This window comes from Buteo buteo, chromosome 3 (genome assembly GCF_964188355.1).
Source record: "Buteo buteo chromosome 3, bButBut1.hap1.1, whole genome shotgun sequence".
Taxonomy (NCBI): Eukaryota; Metazoa; Chordata; class Aves; order Accipitriformes; family Accipitridae; genus Buteo; species Buteo buteo.
This window is the reverse complement of record NC_134173.1, coordinates 15,111,685-15,129,564: the sequence shown is the minus strand read 5'-3', so window position 1 is coordinate 15,129,564 and position 17,880 is coordinate 15,111,685. Positions and strand designations below refer to the sequence as shown.

The following is a 17,880-nucleotide window of genomic DNA, read 5'->3' as shown; positions in this document are numbered from 1 at the left end:
TACCTTCTTGAAAAGTTCAAGAAGAGCTATTTTTTAATTTAAAGTTCAGAATTTCCAGTTTGCATAAGTTATCTTTAAGCGACTACTGGAGTTTTTTAAGAGAGAAAGGAAAAAAAAGTGTTCCCTGTATACTTAGAAGTAGAGGTGGTCTTAAATGATCATTCTGGAAAGCTAACTTTCAGCTGTGGTTTGAAGCTACCTTTACGTCCACCAGAGAAGAAAGATATGGGGAGGCCAGGGAACCTGGTCTGCATGCTTTTCTTCTCAGATGACCACGATTCTCCACGTACCTTTGTCCTTAGAAAGAGACTTGAGGGTAATTGCACCATTTCCAGTGACTCCCTCATCCTTCCTTCCCTCACCACCATGTACGTGGCCACAGTCATGCGAGCGTGACTTACATGATCCTCTCCCCCCACACTCCATCACTGTCAAAATATCTTGCTCACACTCCTAAGAGAAGGGCTCTTGCAAAGGGCAACTTAAGACCCCAGTGTTCAACTCCTTCTCCTAATTACTCCTCAGATAAGTCTTTCTTCGATTATTTACTGAAAAAAAAAAACTTGAAAAAGACTTAGATTTCTATGTCAAAAGTCTGCTATGTTAAATTCTCCCCTCAGACTCTGCACGTCTCTAAGATCTGAGATGGGAAGCCATAAAAAGTGACTTTTTTGGTGGTTTATCATGAAAGGTAGATGAGCTTTCTCATAAAACTAGACAAAGTAGGAGCATTTGCATAATAGTTGAGATGCACGAACTTTAGACAGAAAAAAGCAGGAAGAGGAGAGTTCACAATCAAGATTAAAATAAGATTAGGGACACAGGAGCAACTGCTGTAAAGTCCAAGACAAGACGATAGAGTAAATGGAAGAGCATCTGAAGTAGTAGAAGTGCTGGAAAAAAAACCTACATTCTGGTGAGCAGAAAGTGATTGAATAATAGTCCAAAACCAGGAAAAAGCATCATTATAAATATGTTTGCTCTTAAATTGTCTACCCCAATAAGAGAAATAAGAGCATTTTCATGCTGTCGTAATAAGAGCTAAGACCAGGATCATACAGGATTTTCCTTTTGTGGAACCACCACTTTCAGGTCTTCCACCTAGCAAGTAGCAGCTTTGCTGCTTAGCAAAGCTGTTTCCATTCTGCCATCAGATGACTTCCCTGAAACCTCGTTTATGAAGGCTGTGGCCATATTGTACATAATACCAAATTGAGAGCAGGCTGAGAAATAGAACTGACTTATCAGCCAAGCAGTGTATGATGTACTTGGCTCCTGGATGAGGCTACGCTGTGATCTGCAGAGGGAGGTCGGTAGAGACCTGCTGTAGGCTGCCGTAGGCTGCTGAGAAGCTGTGGGCTGTGTAAAAAAGGCTGAAAAGTCTGTTGATTTTATACTTCAACTAGTAAGCTAATGTTGGTTTGATTTTGGAAGCTCGGCTGCTCCTGACTGATGGGGTGCTGAACATTTAAGGGGCCATCTGTGTCACCTGCAGCATTTGAGTTGCATTCGTATTAGAAACAAAATCTGAAGGTATTAAGTAGACTAAGTATATATTATTTTCCTTTTATCAAGTATAATTGCTTCTCCGATATCTAAATCCCAGTTTCACCAAATGCCTATGTATATTTTTCACATAAGATCTGAAATTGAAATAAAAGCAAGAGTAGTATATTTTTAAATAGGGGATCTAGAGCCCATAAATGTCTTTTAGGTCTTCACAAAGCTTGACCTTTGATCCTCTGTATCTATAGCTCTATATTTGGGGGTTTTTTTCTCTTTTCTGACCCTTTCTGTAATGAACAGCTCATGTTTAATATTACAGAATTAAATCTTCCTTCTTTTGTAAAGGTGAAAATGAAAGAAATTTTTAAAAGTGAAGGAAGCTTAAAGGTATATCCATTATTATACAAATCAGGAAAAGGGAAGAAGCGTAACGGTAATTCCATCTTTACTTCTTCCTTCCAATCATTAGAAGGTATAAATTGGAAAGGACTCTTGAATATTTGTGTGTTCTGTCCTACATGTTAACTTATTTTAAGTATTTAATACACTGAAGTTTCATTTACATTTTTCCAGGTTAGAAGAGGTTGTAATCCAATATTATAAAAAGTGAATACAGTTTATAAAGGAAATAAATGTGCATTTTTTACCAAAGTAACCTTGATGAAGTGTATAGATTACGGTTAGTTCTCATAATGAATATACAAAGTACATCACTTACTGATAAAAAAAGCAAAAAGACACAAAACACACCAACAGAAAAAAAATTCTGGCAGAAGAGAAAAGGTAAAATTAGTTACTGCTGCCAGAGACTTCTCAGATAAAGGTACTGCAGGCAGCCACAGGCCACAGTACTCCATTTATGGAGGTCCCGGCACACAAAAATGCTGCTTTGGAATACTAAGCAATAAATTCATTTTTATGCTAAGAAATCTATTACTCAAGCCAAGTAATGTGCTGGGTAACTGTGTTAATAAGAGAGAGACGCGAGAAGGAAACTAAGTCTTCCCATTACCTCCAAAAGGGCATGGACTGGAAGCAAAATTGCTCTGTGGCAGCTAATACAGTACCAAGTCTGCCTCACTGTCATCACAAGCAGGGGAAGTTCAGTCAGTTTAAGTAGGCAGTCACGTGCACACTTTTGTCTTCTGCACATTTCCCTTTCAAATTATAACACTGGAGGAAGGACCTGAAATACAGGATCAATAGTCCCTGGCATAGGTGTGTGTTCGAGTTGATTATTGGTTTTACTGTGACAAAAGCAGACTGGATTTTATTCAAATACTATGGCAAAGTGGACATTGATGTCATTTAGCTCAGGTGGTCTTCTCGATTGAGTTTGAAACGTTGAATTGGCAAAGTGATAGTGTTTTATGCTCACTTTGTTTGGGACAATAGCAAATTGGGGCCAATGCAAGTAATTAAATTGAAATTCTTTGCAGGAAAATTGTTATCTGTGTGTTCACTTTTTTCATTCTTTGCTTTTTTAATGGATCAGTGTAATACAGATGATAATTTTTGTTTGTGGGTGTTTCTTTGAGGGGAAGGGGCAATTTGAGAGTGTTTTGTTAGTGGTTTTACAGTATCAACGCAACAAATTAATTGAAATGAACAATATCTGGCTTTCTATTTACAAGATTTTATTTAGTGCTGTTGCATTATCAACATGAGAGTGTCATCAACTCTGGTTTTATCATCTGAATAGTCTGCATTCTTACATACCTCTTGTCTTGCACACACGTACACACCACCCCCCCGTTTTGTTTTTAAATGTAACATTTAGAAATCTGGTTGGACTGGCAGTCCTGGAATTACCCCCCTAAAAAAAAAAGTGATAGCCTCCACAATAACATGTATCCCCACTAACTGTAGTCTGATGTTGAGCATGGAAGTTGCATGTCTGAGTGTCTAACAGCCAGCTCTTCCATCCCTCCCTGTCCCGGGCTGGGCTGCAAGCTCCCTCTACTTCCCTTCTGTTAGCTCGGGTGCTTATCTGACTCAGGGAGTCAATTCAGCTTGCTAATTTGGCAAAAAAAAATTAGCTAAAAGGAAGACAGTTCTGCAGGGTTACTGAGCTGAATTGGTTTACAGAGGCACCAGTGAACAATCAGATCTTCCCAGTTATCCCATCCCAAGCAGAGAAGGAAAAAGAATAATTCACCCTTTGTAAATGCTGAGTATCCTCCTTCTTGCAATCAGTAGATGATGTTGGTTTTGGTGATCTTTTTATAAAGGATCTCAGTAAAGATAATTTTCACACAGCGGCGTATGAACACAGTTGTTCTCAGCAGCACTTCTCTATCTAACCTCTACACCGGGATGACAATGTGCTGACTGTTGCATGGCACTGGAATTTGAGACCTGATTTTCATCCATAATGCCAGCTTTGGTCTTTTGCCTCTCACCCTCCACTGAAAACAGTCCCGATGTAACTTCTGCACCCACTGTTGTTCGAGTGTATAAAATGAGGGGTTAAGAACTGTAGATCTTAGATTATGACTACAAATACGAGGGAGGCACGCTAAGGAAATAGTCGTACCTTTGTAACCTTATAAATCACTTCTTTCAAGAGCTGCCAGTAAAAACCTATTCTGTAATCTCAAAAGAATAAAAATTTACAATGTGTAAAACTAATTCTAAATAAGAGAGCACTTAATGATAACCAGCTGAAGTTAATCAAACATCAGTAAGACTGAAGTATAAATGCATGAACAGATGATAATGGTGCAAGTTCCATAACATTATCACAGGAAATATTCTATGACACTTGTTTTGCTTTAGACAGAAGACCTGTAAAAATAATGTCATTTTAGATTGTGATCCTTTTAACATTTACCAGAAGATAAACACCTTTATGAAACATTGCATCTGTATATTTCTCTTCCATTCTCATTATTTACAAGTCTTGTCTCTAATATTCAACTTAATATAAGTGAATGAGTCATCATGATAGATTTCAGTCATTTAAAAAAGATAATATCAATGAGTATATATATTTTTTAAAAAAAAAAAAGTTATTAGGAGGGAAATAATGAATGTGCCAAAGACAAATATCAGGCAATGGAACTGGGCTTAAGAAGAGGTTGAAGAGGAAGGTGGCTAAGAAATAAGCCTGTGAGTCATTTAATCTTTCTCTTTCTTATCTGGAACAGAATGAGGAGGGTAACAGTATTTCACAGGACTGGTCTGAGAATAAATATAAAGGACAGGGTTGTCAGGCATGGTATTAATAAGAATGTAAATAGAATAAAGAATATCAGTGTAAATTGTCTTAGAATCAGAAAAGAAAAAAACCAAACTGTGGCTGGAGAAAATAACAGCAATAGTTTCATAGTGAACCTTTAATTTAGCTTTGCTCTGTAAACAAGTTTGTACTATGTATTTCTTCATGTATTTTTAACTGGATCACAACCTAAACACATACTCATTGAAACGTTAGATGATCGAACATCATCAACAAACACATCAAACCTTCTAAATTTTCATTTTAAAATGATGGTTTCAATTTGAAGTATCCAACCTTTGCCAGTGCATCTTCAGGGCTTTGTCTGGTTTATGGCTGTTATTTATGTCTTTGTGCAATGGTATAACTATTATTTTCAACTTGCGAAGTATGGGAAATTTAGAGAGACACTAGTGGAGGCTGCTGACCCAATGATTATGTGAAATATTTAGTTAAAATATACGTCTTTTGGGCTCCATTTCAGCACTGCAATTTACTTAATATGACAAAGCTCTTTTATGTTGGAATTCTGCCTAAGTGCATTTGGGTCCAGTAAATACCTGGAGGAGAAAATGGAGAAGAAAATTCCAGAGTTCATCCATAGATGATCCCATGTCATGACACATTGGTCTCTTAGTACGTTTTCTTCTGTTTCTATGTATAAGCTCCAAGTGCTGAGGTTCTGAATACATATGATCATTCATGTACTCATGCACTTTATATAAGCCAAAGTATAGCCTCAGGTCAGTTAGTCATGCAAATAATTGGCTCAATATTGCTCTGTATTTCCCATCTGAAACTACTGTATGGTATTGCTATATAATGTTTGTTTAGAAACTTTATAACCCTGTAAAAAGGTGGCTGCTTTATTGCAATATATCGTTGGTGAATTGTTTACTTGGTTCACAGAGATGTTGTGAAGCTTATTTTCATTACTAGTTGTAGAGGTCTTTGAAAGTTACAGGTTTAAGCTGAAGTAGCCTTGCAGTGGTTTTGGCAAGAGTGGACTTCTAGGAAAGTAAACCTCACCCTTCTTTGCGGTGGAAACAAATAATAGAAAATTGGGAATGTTCCATTGCAAGATCTGCCTATCCACTGGCAAGCCATGACCAGCTGTAAATATTGCCAAGATTAACAACAAAAACAAGAATGCTGACTTCTTTTTTTTTTCCCCTTAGTCAGAATCTGTGTACTTTTAGGTTTGAGTTTCATAAACCCAGTTCCTGTAAGTATCAGTAATTTCTCTTAGGGTTCTTTGTTCATTAAGCACATAATGACATTTTTCCTGACTCTGATTTTTCTGTGAGAATTTTTTTAAGAATTTTGCCAGGCTCTTTATTAGTTCTCAGGCTCAGAAAACTGTGTGTACTTGGATGAAGTAAATCCTAGCATTGAGTCGCAAGTCTCTTCCCAACATTCACCACTTCAGAAGAAAGTAGGAGGGTTGTGAAAATTCAGACTTGGTTTCAGCAGCAGTTAATGAGTCCTCCAACTGGAGCTGTTTTCTTTCTTGATCTTATCTGAAAGAAAAATATTTTCTTGAATGTAGACTTATTTCATTGGCATTTTTTCAAGGACTATTACTCATATCCAATAATAGACATTCAAATACTGCAGCAGCATTCAAATACTATGCAGCAGGTGCCATTCGCTTCCTAAAAGAAAATACTTCATCCTCCCATGAAATCTGAACTTCCACAGCCACTGCCTTCTCCTTTCTTACCAAGTCAACACCTTTTTTACCAGCCTCTTCCTCCGTCGGCGGCAGGAGTTCACTGTCTCCAGCAGGGTACCTCGCAGGCAGTGAGAGGATGAGGTGTAAAGCCCTGCTTCTTCAGGGGATGCTGCAGATGGTCGTTGTTGCTGGATATTTGCTGTGCATTTGAATGAAACCGCAGTACAGGGCAAGTCTTTACTATGGTAATGAAGGGTTAGTGCAGCTGCTCGTACGCAGTGGGGGAACGGAGCTATACATCACATCAGAAACACTGCAGACAACGTAAAGGTTTGTGGAGTGTGTAGGTAAGTGCTGTGGGTAGGTGCGAGAGCAGAGCTGGCAAGTCCTTGCATAAGAGCATATCGGATATTTTGGTAGTTGGTGATGTAATTTAAACACCATTTTGCCATTTGAAAACTATGCACTAGAGTTTGCACTAGAGTTTTGAATATTTTTGAAGTAGTAGTAGTCATGAGGGCTCTCATTCAGAGCATGGTGGGAAAAATGCAATTCCTCCCTTGCCTGACACAATTTTGAAATCTCTCTTATCCCTAGCCATTGGGCTGGACGATCTTGAATGCGAAAAGTCCCTCTCCTAGGGACTAAACCCCAAGTACCTCACCACATAGGATGTGTATCCTAACCTAGAAATTACTGTCATTCTTTCCTTCTTAAAGATTTCTGGAATATTTTGTATAATGTTACAGTATTCTTCTAGCTTTCTGTCTATTGTGCTACCTAAAACTCGGATTGAAGTCTGCCTTCCTCACAGTATAAAGTAGGAGCTGAACCAAACCTTGTAACAAAAGCTTCACAGAGGTGTCTCATAACGGAGACAGTACGGTTTCTTGTCTGCCAGGAGCCTGCTCCATCCTATGAATCCATCCTAAAGCTGCATACATGAATCCTATGAACTTTGTTTTCCTTCTTCTGTTCACCTCATTTATGTTTGCACGCAAGTATGCTGTATTGTGAACATTTCAATTTAAGCACCTAGGGTCTCATTACTTTGTTTAAATGCAACAGGGCAAAGATGTTTGCATAGTAGGGTATCTGAAAGTGCAAACCCTCCTGAGAATTTAGCACTTAGGCACTTTAAAAATTTGTGTAGCCACCTATCAACATTTCTAGGAACTTTTTAAGGAGCTAGATATAAATTTCTTAGAAGTCAGGTATCATTTATTTCAACTTTACAAAACAGCATTTGTATGTAAGTGGATTTCAAGGTTGGTGACATAAGCACATTTGTAATTTTTTTTTTTTTTGCTTTTCTTGTACTTTACAAAATGTTGCACGTTTACAGAGCTATCAAAGTAGTTGGAGAGACGCTGTCAAGTTGAAATTCATATTTGTTTCCAGAAAATGCAGAAAGTGAAGAGCCAAAAAATCTTCCCTGAACAAAATTGATGATTTGATTAGCAGTCTTATTTGCTAAAAGCCATGGATGATATGAGTGGTGGTGATGATGATGATGATGATGATGAGTGATAAATTAGGAATGGCGGCTGTAATTATATGGTAGTTGTTGCATGCCTGACTGAACCCTATTTAGCTATTCCCAGCCCACCCCTTAACTAAACTTGGAGAAGCATTTAACATGGAAGAGAAGTTTGCTTTGGCATTGTGTACATTTAAAACAACTTGCTTGTATAACTGTGCTGGTAGGTTTATGTCATCAAACTCTCTTAACAGAGGAGCAGGTTATGTTGACTTCAGTATTACTAGAAAAATAATTCTCAAGCCAGTTCTCCAGTGGGCTTAATTTATTATTAATCTCATATCTGCTATTTTTGGAAAACTGTTTCTTGTAAAATAAACTAAAGTAGCCTATAGAGCTCCTATTATAATTAGCAAAAATAGTAGCTGATGAAGCCACCCGATGCTCTCAGGAGACAGGTATTATTACAATAATTATACTAATGAGTAAAATGAGGCACAGAAAGATTAAGGCCAAATTCAGCTGTGTATGAATTGCACAAGGTCATAGAGTAATCAGCTGTATGCTGGGAATATCACAGCAACAAAACAACAACAAAACAAATCCTGAATCAAAGTCTACTACTTACTCACAGAAGAATTAAATTCTGAAAAAGTTATTTTTTACTTGTTTTTCATCAGTCTTTTGAACTACAGTATCATTCTGTGTCTCCTGTCAACCAAACCTTCCTCTGTTTCAGCAGCAATGTTCAGGAGTTATTTATATCACCCAAGGGAATAGTTAAGGCTTTGTCTCTGATTAATAAGAAACTTCTTTATCAATGATTTACAGAGGGGCACAGTGCTACTCAGAGAATAGGAGACATAAAAAGTAATAATCTGAGAGGGGATCAAAAATTCTCATCATAGTCCTAAAGTTACTCTGTAAATCCCTCCTGTGCTTTTTGTGCTTTGGCTCATCAGGTACCTGTTGGTAGGACAAAAATTAGCTGAAGTTCACCCTTTGTCTTCATTTTGCTTTTTTTCTCTTCTTCCATTCCTTGTTATAAAGATGACAGATTTTTTACCATGAAAATTGTTTATAATAATCTGATTATGTTTAGACTGAAGACAACAGATATTTAGTATCTAAAAAAAAGGTATCTGAAATATGGGCACTTTTCCAAGTACAAGCTGTCTTTTGATATGTGTTAATCAAAGCCTGTCCAGATAGGGGTTGTTTATGTTCCTTTTTTGCTCAGCCTTGCATCGTTGTTCTTACATTACTGATACCCCACATATGATTCCAGCCATGCTAACAGTTGTTATTTATCAGCTGCTCTGCACTGTGCAGGAATCAGAAATGTAAGACAGTAGTACAGACAATACAGTCCCTGAACTGTTGATTTGACATCATTTCACTTACTGCAGTTGCTATATTATATAAAGATACGCAGCTACTACAATAAGCAAAATAATGTCAGGTTAGCACACTGGCACAGCACATCTCATTAGCTCTCAGATGTTCAAACCCACAGAATACAGGATCAGAAAAACTAGCATTGGCAGGGACTGCTGGTGGTCAGCTCCCCTAATCTTCTGTTCAGAGCAGGGACAGCATCAAACCTAGACCAAGTTACCCAAGGTCTTATCCAGACAAGTTTTGAATACCGCCAAGGATGTAGATTATGGGTAGCAATTTCAGGACTTGGCTGCTCTCATTGTGATGAATTTTTGCTTACGTCTGCCCCAAATTTCCCTTGCCACAGCCTGTGACTGTTGCCTCTTGTCCTTTCACTGTGCATTGCTGGTAACAGTCTTCCCTACAACATACTTTTAAGAAGAGAGAAAGAGAGAGAAACTGGAGTTAGATTTCTCTTAGCCGTCTCTTTCTCATGCTGAATAAACGTGAGACACTTAATCCAGCATCACTGATCATATTCTGCTTCTTAGAGTTTCTCTGCCGGACTGTCTCCAGTTTGACATTTCTCTTGTGCCAGGGCCCAAACCTGAAGGCTCTGTGAATACAGCTGAACCTCCAGATGTGATTTCACCAGTGCCAAATAGTGGGCAAATGTGACTTCCCCCGACCTGCTGGCCCTGCTTTTGCTACTGTGGTCCAGTATGTGGTTAACCTTCATCACTGCACCCGTACGCTGATCATTCATGTTCTCATGAGGACCACTAGGTCCTTTTGGCAGAGCTTTTGCCCAGCAAGTCAGTCCCCAGGCTGTACTTGTGCACGGAGTTGCCCTGGCCCAGTTGCAGCATTAACATCTGTCATTGCTGAACTTCATGAGCCTTCTGTCAGCCCTTGCCTCTGCTTTGCTGAGGTCCCTCTGAATGGAAGCCCTCCCGTCTGGGTGTTTGACTGCTCCCCTTAGTTTGATATCATCCCCAGATTTGGTAAGGGTGGATTCTGTCCCACTGCCCATGTTGATGATCAAGATGTTAAAAAGTATTGGAGTACTGACTCATCTAAGCTGCAGGAATAGGTTTTTCAAAAATATTTCAGTTCTGCAGTATTCAACAGCAAGGGCTTGGTGAAGATTTTCCATGCTATGGTAGAAGCATACATCGCTCTGTTACTTATGACTGTCTCAGGGTAAAAGCTGCTATTCTCATCACATATTCAGTCTGTCGGAATCAATTTCCGTAAAGGTAGCTGCCAGGCAAGATTCATATGGATTCATATGGCTGGCTGTTGAATGCATATCTCTACAGTGTCTGCGATTCAAAATCCATTGACAAATCAGCATAGGTTCTTGTTTATAAAATGAAAGAACTTGTGGTCTCTTCATTATTCTTAATCGTTTCCATGTAGGACATAGCGGTAAAAGTTGCAACGGCTACTAGCTGTGAGATTTTATAAAATCATTTGTAAAATGATGGCATTTCTATAATGTTTCCCACATATTGTTCAGTGATCACCTTTGCATACATTTTGTATTACATGAAGGAAAAAAGTGATGGAGTTGCAGATTTCCATGGCAACAGGTATAATTCTATTTCCTTTGTTTCATGAAGCTGGAAATTACCAGCACAGAGGCAAAGGATTGTTCTGTTAAATGGCAACCATGGATTTCAAAGGGCTTGACTTATAGGGCATGTGGTCATGCAACTACAGCCTCTACTACACCAAGCAACTTTTGCCAGGGTTAAAAAACCACCTGAGTTATTGTCAGAAAATCAAATTAAATGGAGAAAGGTTGCCAGTTGTAGGATTTATTAAGCTGATGCAAGTATGTTGAAAGACACAGCAATTTACAAACACTTCTCTGTTTCCCCCTTTCCAAATTGGGTTCCTGATTTGCAGCTATTTTTGCTACATTAGTAAACAAGCATCAGTAAGGAAGCAAAAATTTCACTAGCTTCTTTTATATGCAGAAATTTATTTGGACTGTGATTTGGAGAATCTTGTCTCTCATTTTAAATCATTTCTGGACCCCCAAAAATATTTCCAAAGATACATTATGTGTATTTATTTAGAAGTGTGTGCATCACTTTTGAATGACTGCTTATTGCAGTTTTAAAACTGAGCAATGTCAAGAACTCTCTGGCTGTATCTATCTATATAAATGATCATGATGTGATCCCCATGTGTGTGGGCACACACAGTGGAAAAGAATAACCCTTTATTTTTATATACCAGCTTCTCAGTTGATTTTAAATCTGTAAAAGCCCACTAAAGGCAATGGAGCTACTAAATATTAAATGAATAAATTACTTTAAATTAAACTAATATGTTTGTGTGTTCATATGCCCAGGCATGGGTTTTTAGCCCCCACCTACAAAAATATAGTATAATTCAAAGCTAAAACTTAATAATTTACGTTCATGTACATTGCACATGTATAACTATCCCCAGTATGTATGATTCAAGATGCATTTGTAATGTTTAAAAATAACTAGTTAAAAGGAAGGAAATGTGTTCTTTTGGAAGGTATTGAAAAGTCATCTAAGAAGGCTTTGCTACATGATAGTAATTTTTATATATTCTGGGTTTACTGTTTTTTTCTTTTGAACTGAAATCCCTTTGTATGACATATAAAACTAACTTCTGAAAATGTCAGAAGGTAGAGGTCAGCAAGACTATGTGTGTTAACTGAATACTGGAGTCACGCACTGATAAGCTTAATAAGGAATATTCATGAAAAGGTTATTGATGATTATTGTTTCAGCAAGTATTCGGAAAATTGTCTTCCTGTCATTTTATTAAAGTTCATTGGTACCAGTAATTTCTATATACTGAAGTGAAGTAGCTAAAAGAAATGTGATTTCCACAAATATGTGTAATTGGAAACTACTGATCTGTTTTAGACAATAGAAGAAAAACTTCATAAGAAAGCTTGTGAGGTCCAAGGCATTTGCTTTATCAGAAAGAATGAAATTCGGATAACTGCAGTGAACACTCTTAATACATATTGTAGCCTTTTTTTGCCAAAATACCTATGTAAACCTTAGAAATCCAATTTTTCAGCCCCAGACTTACTCAGGTAAGGTTCTGCCAACTGGGGACATTCTGAGTTCATCCTTATTTCACCTTTCTTGCCACATGCTAGAGAGTTTTTGAAATCTCTTCTCCACTGAGGGATAGTTTTTCATGCCATCTCTAAAACTGGCCAAAGCAACTTCTGTGAAGTCAGAAAGGCTGTCCTTCAATATTGAGGACTTCAGGTGTCCCAAATACCTCTTTAAGAGGCTCAGTCACCGTCACAGTAAAAAAGCGTTTCCTGATGTTCAGAGGGAACCTCCTGTGTTTCTGTGTGTCCCCGCTGCCTCTGGTCCTGTCACTGGGCACCACTGGAAAGAGCCTGGCTCTGTCCTCTTTGCACCTCCCTTCAGGTATTTACAAACATTAATAAGATCCCCCTGAGCCTTCTCTTCTCCAGGCTAAACAGTCTCAGCTCTCTCAGCCTTTCCTCACAGGAGTGATGCTCCAGTCCCTTTGTCATCTTAGTGGTGCTTTGCTGGACTCTTTCCAGCATGTCCCTGTCTCTTGCACTGGGCAGCCCAGAACTGGACCCAGCACTCCGGTTGTGGTTGCACCAATATTGAGTAGAGGGGAAGGATCACTTCCCTCAACCTGTTTGCAGTGCTTCTCCTAAATGCAGCCCAGGATATTGGTGGCCTTCTTTGCCACAAGGGCACATTGCTGGCCTATGTTCAACTTGGTGTCCACCAGGATCCCCAGGTCCTTTTCTGAAAAGCTGCTTTCCAGCTTGGTGGCCCCCAGTATGTACTGGTGCCTGGGGTTGTGGCTACCCAGGTGCAGGTCTTTGCACTTCCCCTTGTTGAACTTCATGAGGCTGCTGTCAGCCCATTTCTCCAGCCTGTCGAGGTCCCTCTGGATGGCAGCATGACCCTCTGGTGAATCAGCCACCCCTCCCAGTTCTGTAAGATATCTGCTGAGGGTGCACTCTGCCCCATCATTCTAATCATTAATGAAGATATTGAACAGGACTGGACCCACTATTGAACTCTTGGGTTCCCTGCTAGTTACTGACCTCCAACTAGACTTCATGCCACTGATGACCACCCTCTCGGCCCATCCATTCAGCCAGTTTTCAGTCCACCTCACTGAATTCGGCTTCTCATCCAGCCCACACTTCATCAGCTTCTCCATGAGGATCTTATGGGAAACAGTGTCAAAAGCCTTCCTGAAGTCAAAGTAGCCAATATCCACTGCTCTCTCCACATCTACCAAGCCAGCCATTTCATCACAGAAGAGTATTGGATTGATCAATCCAATCCAAAAGTCTTCCTTTTGATGAATCCATGCTGACTAATCCTGATGATTTTCTTATCCTTCATGTGCCTGGAAATGATTTCCAGGATTAGTTGCTCCATCATCTTCCTAGCGACCAAGGTGAGGCTGACCAGTCTGAAGTTCCATAGGTCCTCCTTCTTGGCCTTCTGGAAGATAGCGGTGTCATTGGCTTTCCTCCTGTTCTCAGGCACCTCTCCCAGTCACAATGTTGTTTTGGCAAACCAAATAACATCTCCTGTGCTCTGCTGGCTAATGTTAACTCCTTAATTCAGTGAAGACCAAAAGTCCTCCTAGCCCTCCTATCATTACCTTGTATTTTGTATTACCTACTTACAAACACTCATAATGATGGACATAATTCACTGCTTGTTTTTTAAATGACACGAAGCTGTAAATGAACATTTTACTGATGAACTGCTTGAGATGAATAATCCTTAGAACGTATCTTTGAAGGTTAAGCTAATAACCTAGAGTTTAAGCTGATCTGTATCAGTGCATTCTATGCCACCCACCTTCACTTTAAACATTCATGAGTCATCATGATGAACCTTTCTAGGACTGTGATTCATTTCCATTTTTTACTTGAATAAACTATGTAGGGATGTGGTATTATTTTGGATTTTGCTTTTCAGTTTTAGGTGGTTTTTTGCTCTGATCATCCCCATTTCCCATCTGGAAATAGCCATACCTTTAAACAAGTCTATGAGTACTGAGCATCTTCAAAAATCCTAGGTTTTTTACTTTTAAAACTTGAAGACTTTGCCCTGGGTGATGCTGCTTAGAGAAATTATTTTACAGTTCCACACAGTCTTACTCCCAAATGCTGTGTATTTTCAGGTCAGCAAATGTCTACCTGCAAAATCTTTTCTTTCATGTCATCCAGCACCTCTCTTTCATAAAAGCTCCTGTTTTATGGTAACAGAAAGGACAATCGATACCTGCAAATAATGTCTGCGCAATACTGGATTCTCTGTCATATATAAACGTATTTATTGAAGAAACTATCTCAACCTGCTAGCAATTCCTCCGATGTGTTAGAGACTCCTACCATTTAGTTGTGTTTGCTTCCACTAAGACCTACTGTATAGTCAGGTTTGAAGTAGTCTCAGCTCTGTTCATGTCAGCATCATCTCACATGTTATTAGTGAATACTTTTATGCAATGAAAAAATGAATAAAGTATTTCATATATTGCCTATGTATAGTACAATGGCTCAAACCTTGTAAAGATCTAAGAACCTGATCTTCTGCCCTCACAGTAATTAGTAGTTTCCATAGACGGGAACCTTCTTTCATGAAAGAAACAAAAACACAATTTTGTGACAGAATGTGGGTGAAGACACAGACCTTACTGACATTCAATAAATATAATCCCAATGTGCTGTAAAATCCAGCTACTTTTCTCCAACATTAATCCATTTTGTCAGACCACAAAGTGATCTATTATGAGCTTCTTTTAGAGGAAAGAAAAAAAAAAGAAGAAAAAACAACACACTTCTGGCAGAAAAGGCGCAAAATGTCCCAATTCTCTCTTTATAGTGTGGCCAAGGAGATTAGAAAAAAATATCAGTCCCATTGAATCTCCCTTCAGAATGCTTTTCTTTCACCATTGCTTTGTTATTCATACATAATGTTTTTCCACCGCCAAAGAATAATCATCATCCACCTTGGCACTGCAAAGCAGTGTTATTATTTTGAGATTTTTTCCTCCATAATTGATTAAGAAACTCTCTAAAAGGTCATAACAAGGTTAGAATAGCTACTGAAAACCTAAATGCTAAGAATATATTATAAAGGCTGAAGTTACTTTCACAGGTAGCTTTTCTATACATCTTTTCAGAAGACTTATGAGTTCATATATTGGTGGGGGTTTTGCCAATATTATGTATTCTGTCCGGAACAACAAGCTGGATAAAAATGTAAAAATAAACATAAAGCAGTGCATAGCAAATAAATAGTATGCTGATACCTGTAAGTGTTTATATTAATAGTAGGCACCTTTAAATAAGGAACATAGTCCAAATAACACAAGACTATTTTCTAAGCAAGCTAAGTGATCACGAGCAAAGGGTTATGGGGAAATTATAACCAGAAAGTAGTTATTAGTAACACGTCACCAAAGGGAAGAATATTCTCATTGGACTTCCATAGGAATATATCTTGCATCCAGTTTTATTAAGTACTTTCATAGAAATTCTGGATCAAGGCACAATCCAATAATTAGACTTCCAGATATTACATTTATAAGACAATGTGGAAGTGGGTCAATGAAGAGACAGAATTCAAAAAGACAAGTTGGAAAAATTGCTTGGAACAGCAGAATAAAATTCAACAGAAACATGGGTAAAACACTGTGCTTAAGAAGAAATAATCTGTTTCGCAGTACTGGATGGGAACTGCTTTTTGTAGAACAGATCTGTTGTTCAACAAGTTGAACATGGGACAACAGTATCTGCTTTTGCAAAAAAAGGCAAACATGACACCTTTTTCTTGGTCATTACTGAAAACTCATTTTAAAAAAAAAACCTTCTTCCCTCCTTGTTCTCTAACTCAGCTGATGCTCCCTTCTAGATAGTGTGATTCTTAACCTCTAGTAATTTTTCACTGTGGATACCAGTGAAATGAGTCTGTGCTATTGCACTGTCAGCTAATGGACACTTAAGAAGTGAAATATATTTCTTGACCCCTCTTCCTCTTCAAGGCGGAACACACAAAGCAACCTACTTTAGAGTTATAGAGAAAAAAATCTAAATAGTGAAATTTAATTTGTATTTCTAGACTACAAATCTTGTTAGTCTTCCGTGACCTAGTTCTCTTGCTATTTGTTTAAAGGCTCTAATGAGAATGTGAAATGAGATGGGGTTTTTTTATCTGTAATAAAGTAACCTATTTCTAGATCATATCTGTAAAAAACACAACTGCCTTGATTGCAGCCAAAAAATTGGAATGAACTGTATATTGTTCAGTTCTTCTCCCCAAGCCAAATGTATTTTCTGTCACCTTCAGTGTTTTGACTTTTTTAATGTAAAAAGAAAATGAGAATAATATGCTAAGCACATCAAAGCTCAGAACCCTAATACATTTAACAGGCTCCATTCTTGGAATTGTATTCATTATTGATATCAGAGTAACAAATCTATTTAAGTCAATGGACGTGGCCTATGGGAATTAAAAGAAAATTTAGCCCGCAAGCCTCGTCTCATGAAAGAGCAATAATGAAAAATATGGGGAACAACTTACAGTGACACAGTAATAATTTTTTATTATTATTTCTATTTTAATCAAATAGTCCTTTAAGAAAAATAAAGTTGTTGCTGGTAATGCAAAGGTTTCATGTGACTTAATATTTTGGATATTTTGGATTTGGATATTGGATTTGGATACAGGAAAGAAACCTAATGTTCGCTGTCTAAAAGGTATCTTACCAAAGAAAGATTCTGGAAGAAACTGTAGGAAACCTAACTACTAGATATTTCATGTCAGATAACAAAAAAGCAAGCTTCAGTGATGGATTTTTTTTTTTATATTCCCACCAAAATATCCCTGAGTTGATGTGGTTTTGATGTATGCATTTCTACTTTTCTTTTCACCCAAGTTCTAATTACATCATCATTTTCTCCCTCTTAAATTGGGCAAAAAAGTCTGGATTATGTTTTCCATTTCCTCAATTCTCATCAGATTTGAGAAATATTTGTAGCAAAATCATTCTAGATGCATGTTTTATTTAATGTTACGTTAATTTGTTATACATTTTTAATTTAGTATACTGCTTTTACTTTCCTCTATATTTCTATACCTAGATATCAAAGATTAAGGTTAGTTCATAGATGCAAGACTGCAAAAACAACCACAGTGAAATCATGGAATGGTTTGGGTTGGGAGGGACCTTTAAAGGTCATCTAGTCCAACCCCCCCTGCAATGAGCAGGGACATCTTCAACTAGCTCAGGTTGCTCAGAGCCCCGTCCAACCTGGTCTGGAATGTTTCCAGGGATGGAGCAGCTACCACCTCTCTGGGCAACCTGTGCCAGTGTTTCACCACCCTCATCGTAAAAAATTTCTTCCTTATATCTAGCCTGAATCTACCTTCTTTTAGTTTAAAACCATTACCCCTTGTCCTATTGCAACAGGCCCTGCTAAAAAGTCTTTCCCCATCTTTCTTAGAAGCCCCCTTTAAGTACTGAAAGGCAGCAATCAGGTCTCCCTGGAGCCTTCTCTTCTCCAGACTGAACCACCCCAACTCTCTCAGCCTT

General features: G+C 38.2%; 1 protein-coding gene across 1 annotated transcript in view; it reads left to right on the top strand.

Annotated features, from left to right (window-relative positions):
* DOK6 (docking protein 6) overlaps positions 1-17,880 on the top strand; it is a 258,270-nt gene that overhangs the window by 194,467 nt on the left and 45,923 nt on the right. The gene's annotated exons all lie outside the window — the stretch shown is intronic.